Source organism: Topomyia yanbarensis, chromosome 3, assembly GCF_030247195.1.
Source record: "Topomyia yanbarensis strain Yona2022 chromosome 3, ASM3024719v1, whole genome shotgun sequence".
Taxonomy (NCBI): Eukaryota; Metazoa; Arthropoda; class Insecta; order Diptera; family Culicidae; genus Topomyia; species Topomyia yanbarensis.
Window position 1 is genome coordinate 129,568,178 of NC_080672.1, and position 19,872 is coordinate 129,588,049.

Below are 19,872 nucleotides of genomic sequence, written 5' to 3' on the forward strand. Positions count from 1 at the left end.
TTTCATATCGATGCACTACAACCGAAGGTATTTAGATTTTACTGAACGCACTTTTAATTTTAAAGGTGAAATTCATTTTTTACTGTTCATTACGAAAACTGTTCCACTGTCAATTTTTTGGACCTCATTTTCGGATTCAGCACAAAATTTTACATCAGAAATTATGTTCGAATATTAAAGTTCAGATTTTTATTTTTATTTTGTAAACTAGTGTCGTCAGACCATCAATTGGTTTCATCCTCATAAAATTTTCCATAAGCGTCAGATCGTTTCGCGGTCGTCGAGATATTATTTCACTGTTAAATTTCCTACTTAAGCCACATATCGATTTATTTTTAGGGTGTAATGGGAGATTTATTGCAGAATTATTTTGTGAAAATCAATTTTTACATGGGAATGTAAACTTAAAAATGTGAGCTCAAAAATATAGTTTCACCGATCGAACTAATCATTTGCACGATTGTTTTAGGTCACAAATGTATCCCAAAAAGTTGCTTGCACTTAAGTAAAGTTTTGGCCAGTTGGGTAATCTGTAATCAGACATGGCTATGTTTTCCCGTGCCATTTTTTGTATTGTGCAAATTGTAAAATTTATGCAACGATTCATCAAATTTTAAATTTTTTTGTCATTTTTGACGTAAATTTTTTGTCATATTTTGACGTATTAGACTCTATTTGACAAAAAGTCTATAAAAATGGAATAAAATAAAATGTTGCAAATCGTACACGGGAAAACATAGCAGAATGTTTACTATAAATAATCCAAAATGTTTAAAACTTAGAAATTACGCACGAGAATACTACATATATCGCCCACAACTTCAACAACACAACATTTTAAATGGGGCGTGCATAGTGTAGATGGTAAGTCGATTACCTTGTACGCAGCTCACCTGGGTTCGATTCCCGACCCCGCACATAGGGTTAGAAATTTTTCCAAAGAGATATTTCTAACCTGAAAAGAGGCGAATTACCATAAGTTCTAAACCAATATAATTCAAATTAAAAAGTATTATGCAATAGAATCACATTCGAGAATGTATTTCACATTACTTGAGGTACACAACGAAAAACAGCGCTATATGTAAAATAGAAAGGAGAAAAAGGGACTCAGTAAATTTACCGCGACCGCCAATTAGGGCGGGGCTCCCTTATTGATCGTGAGGGATGGAAAGAGATCATATTCCTTCATCTTTCTAATCAAATTTATATGATCATTTTCTGATATTATTAATTCAAAACGAGGAGGGGCAAAAAAGTTGACGAAAAGCTTGACTGTTATAATAAGAAGAATACCCTACGTAGATAAGTTATCATAATAAAGAATGCTTCCTATGAACGTGATAGAAGTGTCATTGCTTGTCGAAAAACGATAGGAGAAACTGTCATAACTGTAATATTGCGTTGATGCATTCATTATTTCGACAGAAATACGTCTAATCTAATACAATATCATATCGAAATAAAGTAATAAATTCAATGTGTATACTTGATGAGATATACTGCCTTCGGTATTGTTATTATTTGTTTTGTGCGTTGGCTTACTGGATTTGCGTACTGTTAAATCCAAGATAAAAAGCATATATCATTCGGTTACGGTTTTGTCAGAAACATCCGAGCGTGCACGGGATCCATCCTCAATGTGCACCCTATAGGTAATTCGTGTGAAATACCGGATGTTGTTCCGAATTGTGATAGCAGTTTGTAAGTTTTCCGAAAAGCCGAATTACCTCCCCCAAGTGCACACGCATTGGGTTGTCCTGTAAAAATCAAAAGAGGAAACTGAACCGAAGACGATACTTTCGGTATCAAACGAAGAATATGTATGTTATAGTTTCCGAACGAACTACAGTGGACCGTTTTAATAATTGAAACTCCGCCCTAACATACACAACACATTTTCAATGATTTATTTCTCCGCGAGCAGATGCCGATTTATGCAATCTAGGCTGCATTTCAAAGATTATTCTCTTTAATTGCAATAATGAATTATTGTTTTAATTCCAATAATAAATTATTCTTAAAAAGATTTATTCACAAAATATTGCACAAACCTGTGTAATTACGATCAAAAAGGAATTATTATTAGTTGAATACTGTACGAGTAAACAAAATTTCATCGAGGCGGGTCCCAAGTTTATAAAACCACGAGAAAATATTCCGTTCGTGTAACATATCTGCGTTTCTCATGTCTATCATTGGAATTGGTCACGCACCAATAAAAGTTGTTTGGAAGGAACAGAATCAATTATAAAAATGTGTGCATAGAATTATTTGGTTGATAACCATTCAATTTACTGGCTGCTCTCGCGGTTCCGAGTTTAAACCATGAATCGAATTCGATAGATTGCAGTATGTACCTGCTGGCGAAGCAGCTATAATTGATAAAAATTGGATATCAACTTTGACTAGCTGTGATAAAAAAAACAAAAGCCGCATTTCACACAAAACAAGCCTGAACGAGGCTCACCGAAACCGCTTGAACCCATTTTGAAAGTTGGTTCAGCAAAAAAGCTTTCCCCATGCCATTAAAAAATCATAATTAAGTTTAAATTGGATTAGCGATTTTTTTTCCCTATCACATTCATGCGAACGGTTTTTACGCAAACCCGTGGAACGAGGATATTTAATATAGGATTTTTGTTCACTAAACAATTCGATAAATCCTAGGCTGCAACCTCGCGTCTCTGTCTGTTAAATCGCGAAGCCGTTTCTGACAGGCAATTAAGTATAATTAATGATGATGTACGTTCCGGCAATATTTAGCGAGCCTAATTTGACAAACGCTAAAAAAGGGAGCATTCGTTTCAAACCAGCCTGTGTTCAATCGCTTTGTGCCAGGCTCACTGCCAACCTAGAAATATCAGGAAGTGCTGCAAACAGGATTCAACCGGGCGTTATCTCCACTAATCTCAGTATTGAATTGCACCATTTACAATCGAGGATATTTGTCGTTTGGGAAAATTTGTTTGTTTTCGTTGACCTATTTCTCATGAACATTCAAACAATTTTGAAATAATTTGTGTGTTTGGACACATTATTAATAATGATAATATAAATTTGTATGTAAAAAACTAGATGTTAAAAAACTTTCGTCATCGGGGTAATTTAATGGAACATAGTTTTCCTGCTAGGGGAGATGACCCAATAGTGCATGGACTATGTCAACGCCTAAGCAATTTTAAAAGTAAACAAACTCAAATTTACTTTTATATGCTCTGTAACTTTATTTATATGAAAGAGTTTTCAATTCTACAACGAAAAAAAAATCCGTTCATGTGAGTTAAGCATCTATTTTTGCAAAATGTTAAAAAAAAAAAGAAACGCTCCCAAAGACCCAATAGTAGTGATAGTGTTTCTATAGTTATAAGCCTATGTTCCTATAGATGTGCTATAGATAGCAGATCTGTTTTCGCTCATCCGCTTGGGCTATATCGTAGCATTTTAACAAATATTAATTTATTCGAACATTATCAAATTCGAATAGTTTAAGAAAATTTATTATTAATTCTTGGATGAACAGTTACAGAGACACAATCTAATATTCGCACACCTTTAGTGCATATGTTAAATATTGTTTCATAAATGCTTGCGCTGTTTAATATAGGTATTGTTTCTAAAATGTGATAGTAGAATCATCATCTGTTATTTTCTTATCGTTTGTAATCTAAAGTGTGCAAGTTTCTGTACACTACACATAAAAAATGATTACTTGGTGTGAAAATGGCACAATTTCATATTCGTACACATTAGAAAAGTCAATTAATTTATAAGTTAAGACCTATTTCTTTATTTTTTTGTTTTACTTAGAAAAATAGATTTTATGACTACAGAAAAGTGTTCATTGGCACAGTTTCCTCTACACTAGCTTAAGAAATTCCCTCAAATTAACGTAATGGTTAAAAAAAAGTAAACTAACTGCCATTATGGAACGAAAACTAATAATTACTCACCAAAATGAAGGTCTTCATGAAATCTTTTAAATTGTTCAAAGGTTGCGTCCAACTATTTAAAATGTCGTTAAAAACTTTGATGTGGTGAAACATAGAGCAGATATTGCGAAAAACTTGAACTGTAAACAATTTACGATGAGGGATAAACGATTTCGAATTAGAAAAATTTGGGAAAATCGAGTAATTAATATTATATACATGATAAATAAATTGTTAATGTTATATACATGGCAAATAAATTAAAATTAACTTCAGTTTGCTTCTTGAACAAGAATATTCCAGCGGTCCAATATTTGTTAGGTATTTCAGAATATGTTCAAAAGAAAAAAACCTGTTTTAATTCACCTAGCGGTGCAATTGTGCCTATCTCAATCAGCGGTTTGAGACTTAGTTTGGTCGTCTTGATCATCTGGTGGGAGAAGAAGAGTGATGTTCGCACTATGTGTTGGAAGGATACTTTATGCCCAAATGGAATAAACACCAAACGTTGTTAACAAAAATTATCCGAAGCAGCCACGGTAATATTAAATTGAAAAAAAATTCCACTCAGCCACAGAAATATGAAATTGAAGTAAGATTGCCGATTTCGCATCTTACTTCAATTTCATATTAGATATTTCATCTTAGTCCCAAAATGTCGATTTTTATCAAAACATTTTTCGAGGTAACATAAATTCTCAACGTTTCATGCATTTTAAAGATGTTTGACATCAGAAATACGAATTCGATTTCTGAAATTTCATGGGGTCCCCTTAAAAAGTTCCGGTTTATATGGGAATTACATAGGGGAAAGGGGCCCAATTCGGACCGCTGGCCAGTTCGGACCCCCAGGTGTTTCTCACCTATGGTAATATTATAAAAGGCGTATATATCATTTTCATGGCTGTCATGAAGCTCTGTTTTATCTCACAAAAGTTTACGGTTCTCAGTTTTCGTGTGCGTGCGCTAGGGACGAATTTTGTTTTGCAGCGCCTTTTTTGAAAAATGTGTAAACAAAAAACAAGATTTTTGTTGGCAACAACAATATATTAAGCCAAATGCATTATCGTGATTTTTGATTTGCCGGATAATATCTTTTATTTAATATCTTGTTTTGGGCAAGACTATCAACTGTTTTCGTTTAATCGGTGTGTGGATAATAGAATATGGGTTGGTCCAATTCGGACCTTCTGCCATATATACGATCTGTGCTTTTGTGCAAAAATTTCTGAGGAACACGATGGCATTAGAAATTTAATTATTTAACAGTAAAAATCGCATATTTGGCAACACAGCCGCCAAAAATTAATATTTTTTACAGACTCCTTGAACAATTTTCTTCGAAAGCCATCTTGCGGTTTGATTCTAGCATAAATAGAACCGGAGATATAATCAAAAGAAAATTAGGGATTTTGGCAATTTGTCAAAACGAGGGCTGCTCCCATGACCCGAGGGATGATTCAAAAAAATTTGAGTTTTTATATATTGACCCTAGATGAACAATTCCTCCAAATTTGGTTCAAATCCGTGTAGGTCGTTCACACGTGCCTTGATCACTTCGCGTGGAATGATCCATATATGTGAAATATTCAGTAGGACGTTTAAATGATCAAAGTCGATGTACTTATGATCAGATAACGACGGTTCGAGTTCGTTGAGTACGAGCTAGCTTGCCAAGTCATGTACATTACCGTCAGTTCAGAGAGATACATCTAACACCTCTTTCCGGCATTATTAACAGTAACATTAACACCTGGAGTGGAACCCAATTTCTGCCGCAGTATGATGCATCCTTTTTGAAATCAAAAAAAGTGATGATTCATTATGCGGAAAATATGTCGAACAATAGAAGTACATATCTCCTATTTATGTTGGCAACAGTCATATTGACTGTGTTAACACAAGATATGGGTTAGCGAGTTGTGAGGTCAGTGTTAAAACATACGACAGTTACTGTCCTTGTATGCAAAAGTGACGTAAGCGCCACTTTGGTCAAATTCCATTTTTTTTCATATTACTGAGTTCTCCACAAAAATCCACCTTTTTTAATGTAATTGTCTTTAAAAAATATGCAAAAAGGTCTTTTAAATCACGAAAAACAAAGTGACGCGATTGTTGAGTTTGAGTTGACTGTTCAGATATCCGGCTCCGAATCTCTACGAAAATTTCATGGGGTCTTTCCGAGGCAATTTTATGCCAGTTTCATTATTTTTCAAAATATAGCTTGAAGACTGGTATTAATATAACATGAACATTAAGAAATTGGCTCTAAGACGAGAAACCATCTTAGAGGCGTGGAGGATCCATATTGGGTAACCCATACCTGTGAAACGTTGTATCTGAATACACCTCGTCGCTGTTGTGCTACCTTATGATAAACGCCATTTTGCACATTTTGAGAAAAACGATTTTTAAAGTTTGACATTTAATATATTGAAACTTATGAATGGTATAAACAATTCATTAACAAAGTGTCCACATTTGACGTTGAATTTGCATTGTCCATAAATTATAGGGTTGATGATATTTGATATGTCGCATGACAGCAATGTTTAACAAAAATGTTTCATCCGAAAAGCTGGGTTTCGGAATAACCGGAATTGATTATAAAGTGTTCCTGTGTGCCCGGATCACTTCACATATGATAGTATTGTTCATATAAAAACCGAGCTGATGTACCTTGAGGTGCCACGTGATAGGAATATTCAGTTAAAATTCCGTCCGATGAAAAGGAATCCGGAATCACCGGAATGGGTCGTAAAGTTTCCCTTTGTGTCCGGATGACTATACATTAGAGTGCCCAGAAAAATAATGAATTTTTGAAAACTCAATCGGCCCACCCCTAAGTCGATTCCTAGTCCCATCAGGAGTACTTGCTCCAAATTGAAAGCAAATCGGACTTGTTTAGCTACCGGACCAACGTGCCTGAAGTTTGCATGGGATTTTTCGACAATTTACATGGAGAAAAACCACTAACTCGCATTTTCGCCTCTAGGTGGCAATGTATGCATCGTATTATCACTGTAAGTGAAAATAAGAAATACAATTTAATTGTCTACAACTTTGTCGAAGACTGCTAGTCAATCCGGCTTTGTTAAAAGAAGTTATTAAGCTTTTAACGAAGTGATGTCTGAGTCAGTTTTGCATGGGACCTAGCAGTGCATGGTTGTGTATCAGTACTAGACTCCCACCAACTATATATTTTTGTGAAATACTCGTTAGGTTTAGCTCAATGGTATGTTCAGAAAAATTATAGTAAGTAATACGAGTCATGTTTTGGTTAGATAATTTTAGTTCCACATGTTACCGCATAGAGGGCGCAAACACTATCTTTTCATAGAAGTGAGATAGAATATCGAGATGTTCAGAAGAATTTATGAAAAATGCCTGTTCTACAACTTTGTGTAATACACCTAATGTCTACCTCTCTCCGTTGAAAAGTTAGTGTTGGCGCCCTCTACGTGGTAAAATGTGCAACTAAAATTTTCTAACCAAAACATGACTCGTATTATTTACTATTCTTCTTCTGAACATACGATTGACCTGAACCTAACGATTATTTCACAAAAATGTTCAGTTCGTTTGAATCGATTACTGATACACTTGGTTGCAACCATGCACTGTTAGGCCCATGCACTGTTAGGCCCCAATGCACAATTTAGGAAGACAAAAATGTTTGTGGCTAAACCTTATGTTTTAGAGCTATGATGTCTTTAGGACAAATAATTAGTATTGATTAGACCATCTCCAGATGTAGATGGTATTAGGGTGCCTCTTATTGTTAGGGTGCTCTTAAAATTATTTACTGATTGTGAGGAGATAGAATATTGCAGTCTTCAGCAAAAATATAGAGGAACTTACACCAAGCAACTTTGCCGAAGACGTCATAGTTGTATCTCCAAAGGTTTTTATTTTATAGCTATTTTAATTGAGCAACTTAGGGTGTTCCTAACAAAAACAGTTTTTTGCTCTAACCTTTTTATTTTCTATTTTTCATAAACGGTGTCTTCAGACAACTTGTTAAGCTTATCGAGACAATTTTTTTCATAATAGAGGAATTCAGATATCACTTTTAGAACCGACGTTATGAGTAATATTGAATAAAAAATAGGTCCTTTTAAAGTATTTATATCTAAAATTGGGGCAAATACAAATAATTTCTTCTTCTTGCATTTCAAAGAGAATACTTTACTGATTTTACTACTGAAAAATGCTTCATGTAGAGTCAAAATTTCTCGAATGGGTCACCCAAATTAGGTGATATCGCAATTTCGATAGAAGATCCATTTTTTGGTAGTATGTGGCATTGCAAAACCAAATCCAGATGGGTTCCGCGAAAAAAAATGTTTTTTATGACTTTTTTGAATCAGCCTACAAGGTAATCGATTTCCAAATACGCTATGCTCGTCCCCACATTTAATTTAGAATAATGTAAATGGCGGACCATCATTTTTCTCGACAGCATATTGGTAGGTACAGGAAGTAATATATGTGATATTTTTTTCGAACGAAAAAGATTTATTCCATTTTTTATAGACAATTGTTTAAAAAATCTACAAAACAGAAATTTTTCGGATTGGAAAAAATCACGAACAATCTGTAACAATTTTATTGCTGATTAGTTCGTTAAAATTTGATTAGGTCGCCCGTAGTAACATTTTAAAAATAAGCGGGCTTAAAACTTCAAATGTCAATATTATCACAGACTAACACACATAGAACTCGAAAACAATTCTTCGCTCGCTTTAACGGACATTTTTAGTTGGGACTAGATATGCCATATCACTTGTCTAAAAAATCTCTACAAAGTCGCGTTTTCAGAATGTTAACATTCTGCTTGATTACTTTCTATCTCCTCACAATAGTAAATAATTTTTGAAGCACCCTAACAAAAAGAGGCAACCTAATACCATCTACATCTGGAGATGGCCTAATCAATACTGATTATTTGTCCTGAAAACATCATAGCTCTAAAAAATAAAGTTTAGCTACAAACATTTTTGTCTTCCTAAATTGTGAGCTCGGACCACTGTGCAATGGCTCCATGTTAAACTGACTCAGACATCACTTCGTTAAAAGTTTAAAAACGTCTTTTAACAAAGCTGGATTTACTAGCAGTCTTCGACAAAGTTGTAGGCAATTAAATTATATATCTTATTTTCACTTGCAGTGATAATACGATGCATACAATGCCACCTAGCGGCGAAAAGGCGAGTTAGTGGTTTTTCTCCATGTAAATTGTCGAAAAATCCCATAGAAACTTCAGGCACGTTGGTCCGGTAGCTAGACTTGTACGATTTGGTTCAAATTTGGTGCAAGTACTCCTGATGGGACTAGGGAACGAACCAAGGGTGCGCCGATAGGGATCATTTTTTCCTGCACTCTACTATACATGTTTGCATTGTTCATAATCATCGTTAAAGTGCAGCATGACAGGTATCTTCAAGTATAAATGTTCCACAGACATGGGAAGCGCTTTCCGTATTCACTAGGTCTTCTAGCCCAAAACCGCTTCTACGTTGCCTGGAAATGCCTACACGATACCAAAATAAATATTGTTATTATAATGCCAGACTTGCAGCTGAACTTTGGAAAATAATGAATATTTACTAAATGGCCCCTCGGACATAACCTACGGAACATCCGTATAATTCCAAAACCGAACATCTGGCCAGACCACCACATACAGCCTAGGAAACTTGAATGAATTCAGGATCATTTGCAGGTGATTCAGTTGAAACGGTTTATAAAACACGACACGTTTTTCCCGGCACTATTGTTTTGTATACGTACGTCAGAATTGCATAAAAACAGTGAAATGAAATCGCTTTTTTTTGCAAAAGTGACGTTAGCTAAAATTTACAAGGTTTTCACAAAAAAGTGAAAATTAGACCAATTGGCTATTAACTACGATGGATTGTACACATTTTGTACAAAATAGATAGTTGAAACATTATTCGTGCTTTTGAAAACATCACGAATCACAAAAATTGATTTCATGACAGATATTCCTATTGGCGCTAAATGTTGCAAGGCATTACTCAATGATCGGAATGGAAATGTGTTTCAAAATGCGAAATCACTTATCGTAAATTTAAACAAAACAATATGTTAGTGTATTCAGGACCGGTCCCATTATAAGTATCGAAAAGGTGGCCGCATTAATATAATTATACCCCGTTAAGCTCCTTGTGTTTTTTGAGCATTAATAGCAATCTACCATCACGGCTAACATAAGACAAAAGCTACTCATGACGGTGAAACATAATCTCCTACAGCTTTCTTATGCGATATTTAGCGCCGGAACACACATAAATTACATTGACGTTTTCGTTGAACGCTTTTATTTAATTATCCCCAATCATCATTTCTAGCTTTAAGCAAATTGGCACCTGTATCTATTAGCTGGTGTGGGCGGACAAGCGGGATGAAATATTCTCTACAGGTGATTAGAACGATTAGCTCCCACGCCTTTTCAATGGAACAGAGCTGAAGGGATATTGGATTAAATCAGATAATAGGAAATAGTTTTAGGGAAAAACCTGATGCTAGCGGTGTGTATTCGATAATCACATAAACGGTTTAATCCGTTTAGAATACCCTCACAATAGCAACTGGATTAGTGGCAATAGAGTCGAAATTGTTTTCAAGGAAACAATGTTGTAGTCAACAAACGCCCGTTATGATGCTATTCCTTGTATTCTGGTAGCAGTTGAAAATCAATATATTGTACTAGCGCCTTTCCTTTTTCGCATATGTTCAGTGCGTGACTTCGTTACCTAGCGTGCATTATTCGCATGATGATGATGGTGCGAAATTAAAATAGGGAAAAAAAATCGAAACGCACAAGTACGATTCTCATGCATACTATAATTAGTGTGGCGAAACGGTAATCGGAGAATGAGGTTGTCGAAAAACGACCAATGAAAATCGATGCAGTAGAATTTTAGGAGGCAATAAAAACATTAAAATAAAGGTTGTTGCGATTCCAGAATAGTTGGGCAATTCAAATAATCTTGCACCTTATATTCTGATAAATCTAGCAATCGCACTGTAGCTAGAGTCAGATTTATAATTAATATCATATTTATCATTTCCGGTGAGTTCATACGACAATATTGCATTTACGGTGAGTTCATACGACAATATTGCATAGTTTACGAGTTATAAGTGATCGAAAACAATCCAGCTATTTAAAGTTCAAATGTTAAAAAAATCGTAGCTTGAATAAAAATATCATGTTGAATAAAAATACGTGTCAAAATACATCGCCGATGAAATCAAAAATTGAATAATAAATCTGACGCGAATTGAGCCATATTGAAACATGTGTGATAATCTACCGGGCTTCCGCTTCTAATAGAAGCTATACATAGATATCTGGTCGTTCAACAGTTTATTCTTGTGAATCCCCACGTAGTATACAGAGCGGCCCCGTTGTAGTTGAAATCGCTGTAAACGCATGGTTGTTTATTAAATTAACATCCGTGTCGTGTATTATTATAGGGTAAGGTGGGACAAATCCGACCTAGTAAATGGTTTTGGCTGTAAAATGCTCATTTTACATCGGATCAAGTCGTTTTATATACCAAATTAAAGGTTAGACTCCTTTCTGTATATAGCATTTTATTTGGATATTGGGAATATTTTGAGATACAAGCGTTTTACAAAAATGTTCATTTTTGCTGTTTTCAAAAAATGGTGGGGTAAACCCAACCCCATATGTTTTTGGTTGATTTAGTGCAGATATTACCCAAATTTTATGTTTTTCAATGATAAATCAATGAATGTTGTGTTATTGAATTGTAATATGAAGAAAATGGAGTTCAATGTCAATCTTGGAATGCTAAAATCACGAGCAGTAGCACGTAATGATATTCCCATTTGCATCGGAGCAATTGCTCGACGAATACTATAATCATCACGTTTTTGTGTCTTTCGTTTGTAATTATGAACCATTTTGCATAAAAATAATAAATAATATCAATAAAAATATATTTCAATTCGATAAATAAAAATTTTCTTAGCAAAAAAGCGGTCGGATTTACCCCAATATTTACAGGTCGGATTTGCCCCATCGCGTCATTTTTCATTACGATGCAATTTAAAAAAATATGAAAAAGGTTTAACTAAATTCATCTATGCACTTTGTAGGACTTAAATCAAAGAATTTAAATCAACTTACATTTATTATGCAATCACTTTAACAATCAGTAATATCCTGTAGTCAATGATGCACAAAAGTCAAATCAAAAGTTGTAAAAACACACTTTTTGTCGTATGAGCATCTCAATGTAGACTAATAAAATGTTGTCATACCACCATTATGATTATTTTCGATGCTCTACACGACAACATTGATATTAGTTCGCGTAGTGCTTCTGATTTTCGGTAACAGAGGGGGGTCGGGTTTACCCAACGGTCGGATTTGCCCCACCTTACCCTAATTGTTTAGTTAAAATGTTGAATGGCTTCTCTTACTCAAGTTTTTCTCTATATTCTAGGATAAAAAAAAGTATAATATGCCCCACCGGGGAAAAATGCCCTCTTCTATTCCCAGGACTCCTGATTTTTGTGAAAAGTAAAATTCTGTGTAAAGTAAAAGTAAAAATCTCTGTGAATCATAAGGACAATCTGATTGAACTCTTCCACTAGGTTTTAAGAACTATGAACATTAATTTCAAATTAAAAACCTTCGTATCCTTTTCTCTACAGATCGTTGAGATTGTTTACATAAACCCCAGAAAAAAGATTTGCAATATTCTTTTGGATGTATGAGTACCATTTTTTATAACCGTTGGCCAGCAGTTTCAGCAATATTGGCGCTCATCCATTCTCTCCTTCCATGCTCAAAAGTTCGGACTTTTATTTATTATTGGCCAGACGAGATTGAAATTGAAATTATCAATGAACTTACCGCTGCCCGCATAATAACTCTGAAAAAATCATGTTCAATGGAAAAGATAGGAGTGGTATTAATAACCACTTATCTGCTACTGAACCTAGAAACTAAATTAAATTTCGATCGATATTTACTCTTTTCAGGTAGCATTGAATGAAAATTGCCGACAGCGTTCGAAAGAAGTGCTCATCATGAAAGTTAAAACCCGCTATCGGCTACAAATTGAATTCCAATTAGGCAGTGGGTAGCCCCATTTCGCCTGATCACGTATACTGAATGTTTCGCACGGCCATTCATCTCTTTAATGAGCTAGTAGCTAACCACCGCTCCAAGCCGGCGCTCATTTTTTGGTTAATCAAGGATCGGCGGAAGTCCAATTAGTACAGCTCTAATTGGTATTGCTCGATAATCCAAAAGGAAGAGACACTCTGTCAAATTTGATGAAACAGTGTTTGCTTCTCCGCATCGCTCAAATGGATAGGGGGAGCTACTACTAATTGACTGCTAATAAATCGACACCAATTTCGAGCGTAAGCGAATGTATGAATGAATGAGTTTTATTTGAGCACACCTTTGGTTCGCCTACTTCAATCCGGATCAATATGTTAAAAACTGATTTAATTTGAAAGTGTAAATATATACAATTTTTAATTTGTAACACCTTTGGGCGGCATGATTTATATTCAATTATCGGGTGAAAGGGCTTTAATCAGTAGCAACAGTAATCATTTAAATAGTCGTTTTTTATGATAACTGCCTTGAATGAAATCATTCAACCTCATTAATAGGGTTTAATAAGGAAGGACGAATAATTATAATTTTCAACTGAATTATATTGGACACTGCCACTTGTTGTCCATATATTACGCGTTTAGTATAATTCATATACACTGTGGTTTTCGAATGCTATAGTCCTCAATTACATTCAACCAAGCCTGTTATTATGGAAAAACATATAGTTTTGCAAATCGTCACCTAGAGCTGCCATAGAGTGAACTTTTATGGCACCAAAATGAAGCTCAGGTTTCAAACTAACAATTTGGATCTACGACCAATAATTTTTTTCATATCTATCCACCTAAAGGGCGATTTGCTTAGGTAGGTCCGAATAGCCCCGGATTCCCCTATATTATTCGGAAAATGTATTATATCTTATTATAAGCAAAATATCGATACATAGTAATCGAAAAACTTGAGTAAGATTGTATAAACTTCAACATTGCTGAACACTATAATCTGTTATTTGTTATAATAAAGCTACTATAGCAAAGTAACTACGAAAATGCGCTTGGATCGTTGGCGTATTTTTTGCTTTTGAGGATAAAAGAGGCCAAACACATTCGTAAAATGATTTGTGTGTATATAATATGTACCACGCACAACTCAATTCGTCATCTTCTATAGCCCAGGCTCTGGAACTTACTTTATATACACGTAATATGCACTGGCTCTACCTGTCCTTGCGACCTGTGTTATCTCCGTTACTGCATATTGCTGAATTTTAATTGCATTTGCGTTTGGTGTTCAAAAAACTTCGAAATAAATATATTTTCTAATTGGTGTATGAATTATTTGCTGTTTATTCAAAAGGTAATTTAATAATCTTCACAACGTTGTATAGATGGTCCAATTCGATTAGAAACTACCGAAGTTATGACAATATTAAGGACAAATAGAATTTTTTGTCGTATTTTAAGGACTTGTTCTATAAAAAATGAAATATTACATAATAAAATGGACAATACAAGAACATTTTTGAACAAGCTGCTTTACGGATGATTTTTGAAGAAAACTATCCAATTGAATTATAAATTTAATAAAAATTAGGCATATTAGAGCGATTTAAGTTCCCCACAAAACCGGTAATGATGATGATGATGTAGTGAATCCACCATCAGTATAAGGGCTACGCCGGCAAATGTTGCTAGCAAACGACTTTCAATTTATCGCTGCATGAAGGGCCAAAAAGGGATGAATCCATAAACAGAAGTTCTTATGGACAAACAGGGACAAAGAATCTCCTTCCAACAATAAAATCCAGACGTTTTAGTAGCGGCATTTGCAATACTCGTTAAGGCACTGCCTAATGGTTTGTGTGAAAAGAGCGCGTCAAACTTACCGTATCGTAACAAATAGGAATAATAACAATAAATACATAATTCCGAAGAATCAGAAAGTCAGTGCAGACATTATTATCTTCTGACTAGAGACAGGCAATCCACGTACTCTAATCCATGACACAGTTCGTATGATGCCCCGATGCACTCTCCCAAACAATGCAATAGAGAAATATCAAGAAAATGCATATAACTGAATATAGTTTAAAATAGTGAAAATAAGCGGAATAAAATATAATATGCGAATATGATTAAAATTATGTATTTAACAAATATAATATTTAGTTAAAGAATTATTAAACGTCAGGCCAACCTTATCGCCTGAAATCTAAATCCTACTTCCACACCTCAATATAATAAAAGCGGGGTCTAGGAAACAGCATTGTCCTTCCAACCTCTACCTTCAGTCGCACTCATTAATACCTGAGACGAGACATGCGAATAGCAATAAATTAAACGTCAAATGCAACCAGGGGGTACTGTCAAATGCAATGAGTCCATTTAAACTATGTGAGGCAGAAAGAGAGCCTATGTGGACGAACGATAGAATCAACAGAGCTGTCCCAAGTTAATACTGTTCAAGCTGAAACGTTATTAAAACAATGTATGAAATGCACATAACTCGTAACGAGTGCCATAAAATACAATACATGGACGTTTCAGCAGCACTAATAAAGGAGGATACTATGTATTAGAAAAAATAATCTGAATGGAAACCTATACATATGTTAAATATAACCTCAAACCTATACATATGTTAAATATAACGAATGTTATTCTAAAAATTACTATCACAAATAAAATAAAAAACAAACTACAAGGGGCAGCCCTATGGGGTTGCACGAACTGTAGCCGTAGGACTATACTACTTAAGTTAAAATATTAATTTTCTTAGTATATTTTGAGTAATAATAAATCAAATGTATTTCTTACGTATAGTTTAAGCGCAACAAATCAACATCAAATGCTACATATTGAACCAAACCTTCTTGGTTATCAGGTCATTTCATTTGTAGTAGGTGATCGAATCCGATTAAACTTATTTGAGAAGAGCTGAAGAAAGAAGACAGAAAACCGTTACCGATCTAATATCTGGAGCTAAATCTTCATAGCACAAGATCAGCTTTTGAAAATTGTAATAACTTTTCGATTGTGTGTGGTAAAAAGCACAAACCCGGTGAAGGAAAATCAAATTTTAGGCAATATTCATGTATAGACCAAGCTTTTTAGTTATATTTTGCCATTATTGTAACTTGCCTAAAGTACGCATACAAATGTAGCGAATGCAGTGGTCTTTATCATATATCGAAACTATAAATATACAAGAATCGAAAACAATTTTATCTATAAACTTAGATGCGTTTTTGCAACGTTTTCTCGAGTGGCAGTGAATTCGTTCATAAATAGGCTTTGTAGTATGTACCTATTAGCAGAAATAGGATAGGCTGAGTGGAAATGAATCACGTGAAGTGGAAATTAATCAATGAATTGATCGAATGTAAATAATAAACATTCGTTGTGCTTTCCATCGATCCGCGTAAATTTGTCGCTAAGAAAGTTTTCGTCTTTGTGCAACGAAAGCACAGATTGCTATCATGCAGGTTACACATGCAACCGCTAACAAACAGGGATGCCACATTGTAATCGGTGTTTCGGTCAAAAATATCTGTTTACGATGATACACTGTGATAACTGAAACAGGAAAAAAATCTGTGAAAATCTGTGATAAATTTCCGAAAAATCTGTGAAAAATCACAATATTTCCATAAATCTGTGAAATTCTGAAATTTTTATCAAAATGCCAAAAATCTGCCATCTGTAAAAAACGAATCTGTAATCGAAAATTGTGAAAAAAAAACTGTGAATATGGTAACCCTGCCAACAAATTAGATATACCTACCTACATATTCGCCTCAAACATTAAACCCTAAGACAAGACGTAACAATAAGGGAGGGGGCCGTTTTTGTTCCAATTTTACATCAGAATGGTCCAGCTCTTGATTGGTGAATTCTGACTATCTGCACCGTACGCAATGTTACTGCAGAGATAGCAAAATGATGTTTGGCAGTGTTGCCATATTTATAGGAAAAGATTGTCAATACTTTCGACAAATAAAATTATTATCGTTAGAAAAGTAAAAAAGACTAAATTGAACAGAAATTGTTCGGCAAAGTGAAATAAGTATTAGTCATGCATTTACCGTACTGTGGTTGATTGACTTTAGCAAAAATATAAGAGAAAAAACACCATAATCTAAAGTTTTTCGGAAAATGGCTTCATAAAACCTTACTAGGCAGCCATAACATGGAAAACGGTGCCATCAATATAGTGGATTTAAGATACAGCATATTGCCGGCGTAACATAAATTAACAAGACTCCATTTTTATTAATAAAAATAGCAACACAGTTCGGAGATTTCGGCAGGGTGAAAATGTGCGAAAAGAAGAATGTCGAAGGAAAAATAAGAAGCCGATTGTCACGCCTCGTCTTTGGGTAGAGTGAAAGAGACAACTAGTACTACGACACTATGTTAACCGTGTTTGCAAATGGACCGCGAATGTATAAGCGATTTTGTGTACGATTAATTGTGTTCGAAATTGTACATAAAAGTTTGCTGGAAACGAGCACAACACAAAAGAAAGCATAGTGTTTGAACGGACAAGCTCAGCCGCGTGTTGGACGGTACTGGGTAGCGTACCTTCACAGCCAGTGTAACGGACTTCTAACTCAGCTACACTGGTTGTGAAAATACACAGCGTGGTGATCTACTCCGCCTTCCGTTCAACAGGCAACTGAGCTTGTCCGGCCAAATTCGTTCTTTAAATAGTCGATGATGACGTCATTCATAGAAGCGTACCGCGCTAGGTACACAAATCTGTCGTGCCGTACTTGGGAAGCGTTATCTTCTGTGTGTAACTGTGCGATATTTTGACTAGGTTGTACATTATTTAAATTTTTAATGCCAAATCTTTGGGTTTATCTATTGGAATCTATTCTTAGAAGTATTTCGGGGTGATATGTGTAAAAAACTTGAAAATTTATCGTTAGATGACTGAATTATATGCGTTCAAAATTGGACCACTTTTCGTAACATACCATTTTTGTAGAATTTGCCAAAGTATATCCCCATATCGAAAACAAAGATGTCAAAATCCTATAGCATTTCTGGGGATAATGAGTATGGCAAACTTATTGAATTTGCACATCTGCATAATTATAAGTATAGTAATAATTATGTATGTAATACATATTAAAAGTTATTATATGCAATGGATGCAAAATTAGTTTTCAATAAGATTAAATTGAATTATGCTTCAAAGCATCAGTAGAAAATCTATGCATCTCAAAACAATTAAAGCATATAGTAAGTGGTGGCACTATTGAATCGAATTACACCTTGAAGGCCCTACAATAAAATAATCAATGTGGAAAACGTTTGAAAATATATGATTACCATGTATATTTTTACGAAAACAGTACGAATCCAACGAAATGCAATAATACTATATTTGACATACAGAGAAATTTCGAATACTATTCAATTTTATAGGTTATTGGTTTTGACACCGTAGTCAGTATAAGATGAAATATATTATAATTGGGACATGAAAAGTGCGATTACTAGTATGAAAATCACAACTCAGTTCTTGTGAGCTAAGCTGCCATTTATACAGATTTATCTGTATTATACAGATTTTAAAGCAAAGATACAGACCTGATACAGAATACAAATTTAATACGGATTTCAATGCACAATACAGATTTATACAATTTTTTTTTTTTGAAATTTCAATTGACAACGTTATTGGCGGATCCGTACTGCAGCAGCTTTCATTAAGAATAGTCATTTTTTCAACAATTTACTGTCAAATGAACCATAACACTTTTTATATTCACAAAAATCAAAAACTCCTGAGCCGAAAAATGTACAGATTACTGCAAAGTGTTAATTTTGAACCCATTTTAATGTTTGAATTTATAGTAGATAATATATAAAACTTTTAAATGTGCATCAATTATCAAAATTCTTTTTCTTCAATACAAATACAGATTTTTTATAACGAGGATTCAGATTTTATACAAAATCATCTGGCAGCTCTGCTTGTGAGCAATTAAGGTGAGGCGATGCCAAAATCACAACAAAGGCTCGGTTATGTTCGGGTATGTTTCGGTTACGTTCAGCCTCTGTGTGCGGCTAGAACGTACTATACCGATAGAAGATGGAACGCACACAAGCGTATCGTTCAGCAATCAGCTGATTGATTTTTGTACCACGTGTTTCATTTGTTTTGATAAATAAAGAGGTGCAAATTTTCCAAGCGAATCAAAATTCCGTGAAGAGAATCTATTAATCTGCATGTGCTAACATGCTTACATACAGTGATACAATTTCTAAGCAATCTGAGATAAGACGTTTAAGTTACAAACGATTTTGTCTTGCGCGCCAATGCAATGTTTTGATTTTGACGATGAAATAAAAAGAAGAAGCAGAAAAGACAGCACGTCGCTGTTGTGCTATCTTATGACAAACGCCATTTTGGGGCAAACAGAGTTAGATATGACACATTACTTGTCTGAAAAATCTCTACAAAGTGGCGTTTTCAGAATTTTGAAATTCTTCTTAGTTACTAAGATATAGCGAGAAACATGCTGAGAAATTATGAGTTTTTTGCTTCAAATCACTGTATCTCGGGATTCGCTCAAGTTATATTGAATTTTTAGATATAATAAATTTTTAAAAATAAAATTTTTCGAAAGAAAAATACACGAGTTGCGAGAAAAACACAGTTAAGTTTTAAATTGGAAATACAGCATATTTGGCAACACTGTATCCAAAAGTTACAATGTTTTAAAGATTCCCTGATTTATTTCCTTCAAAATGCATCTAACCGATTGTTTATAGACCAAATTAAACCAAA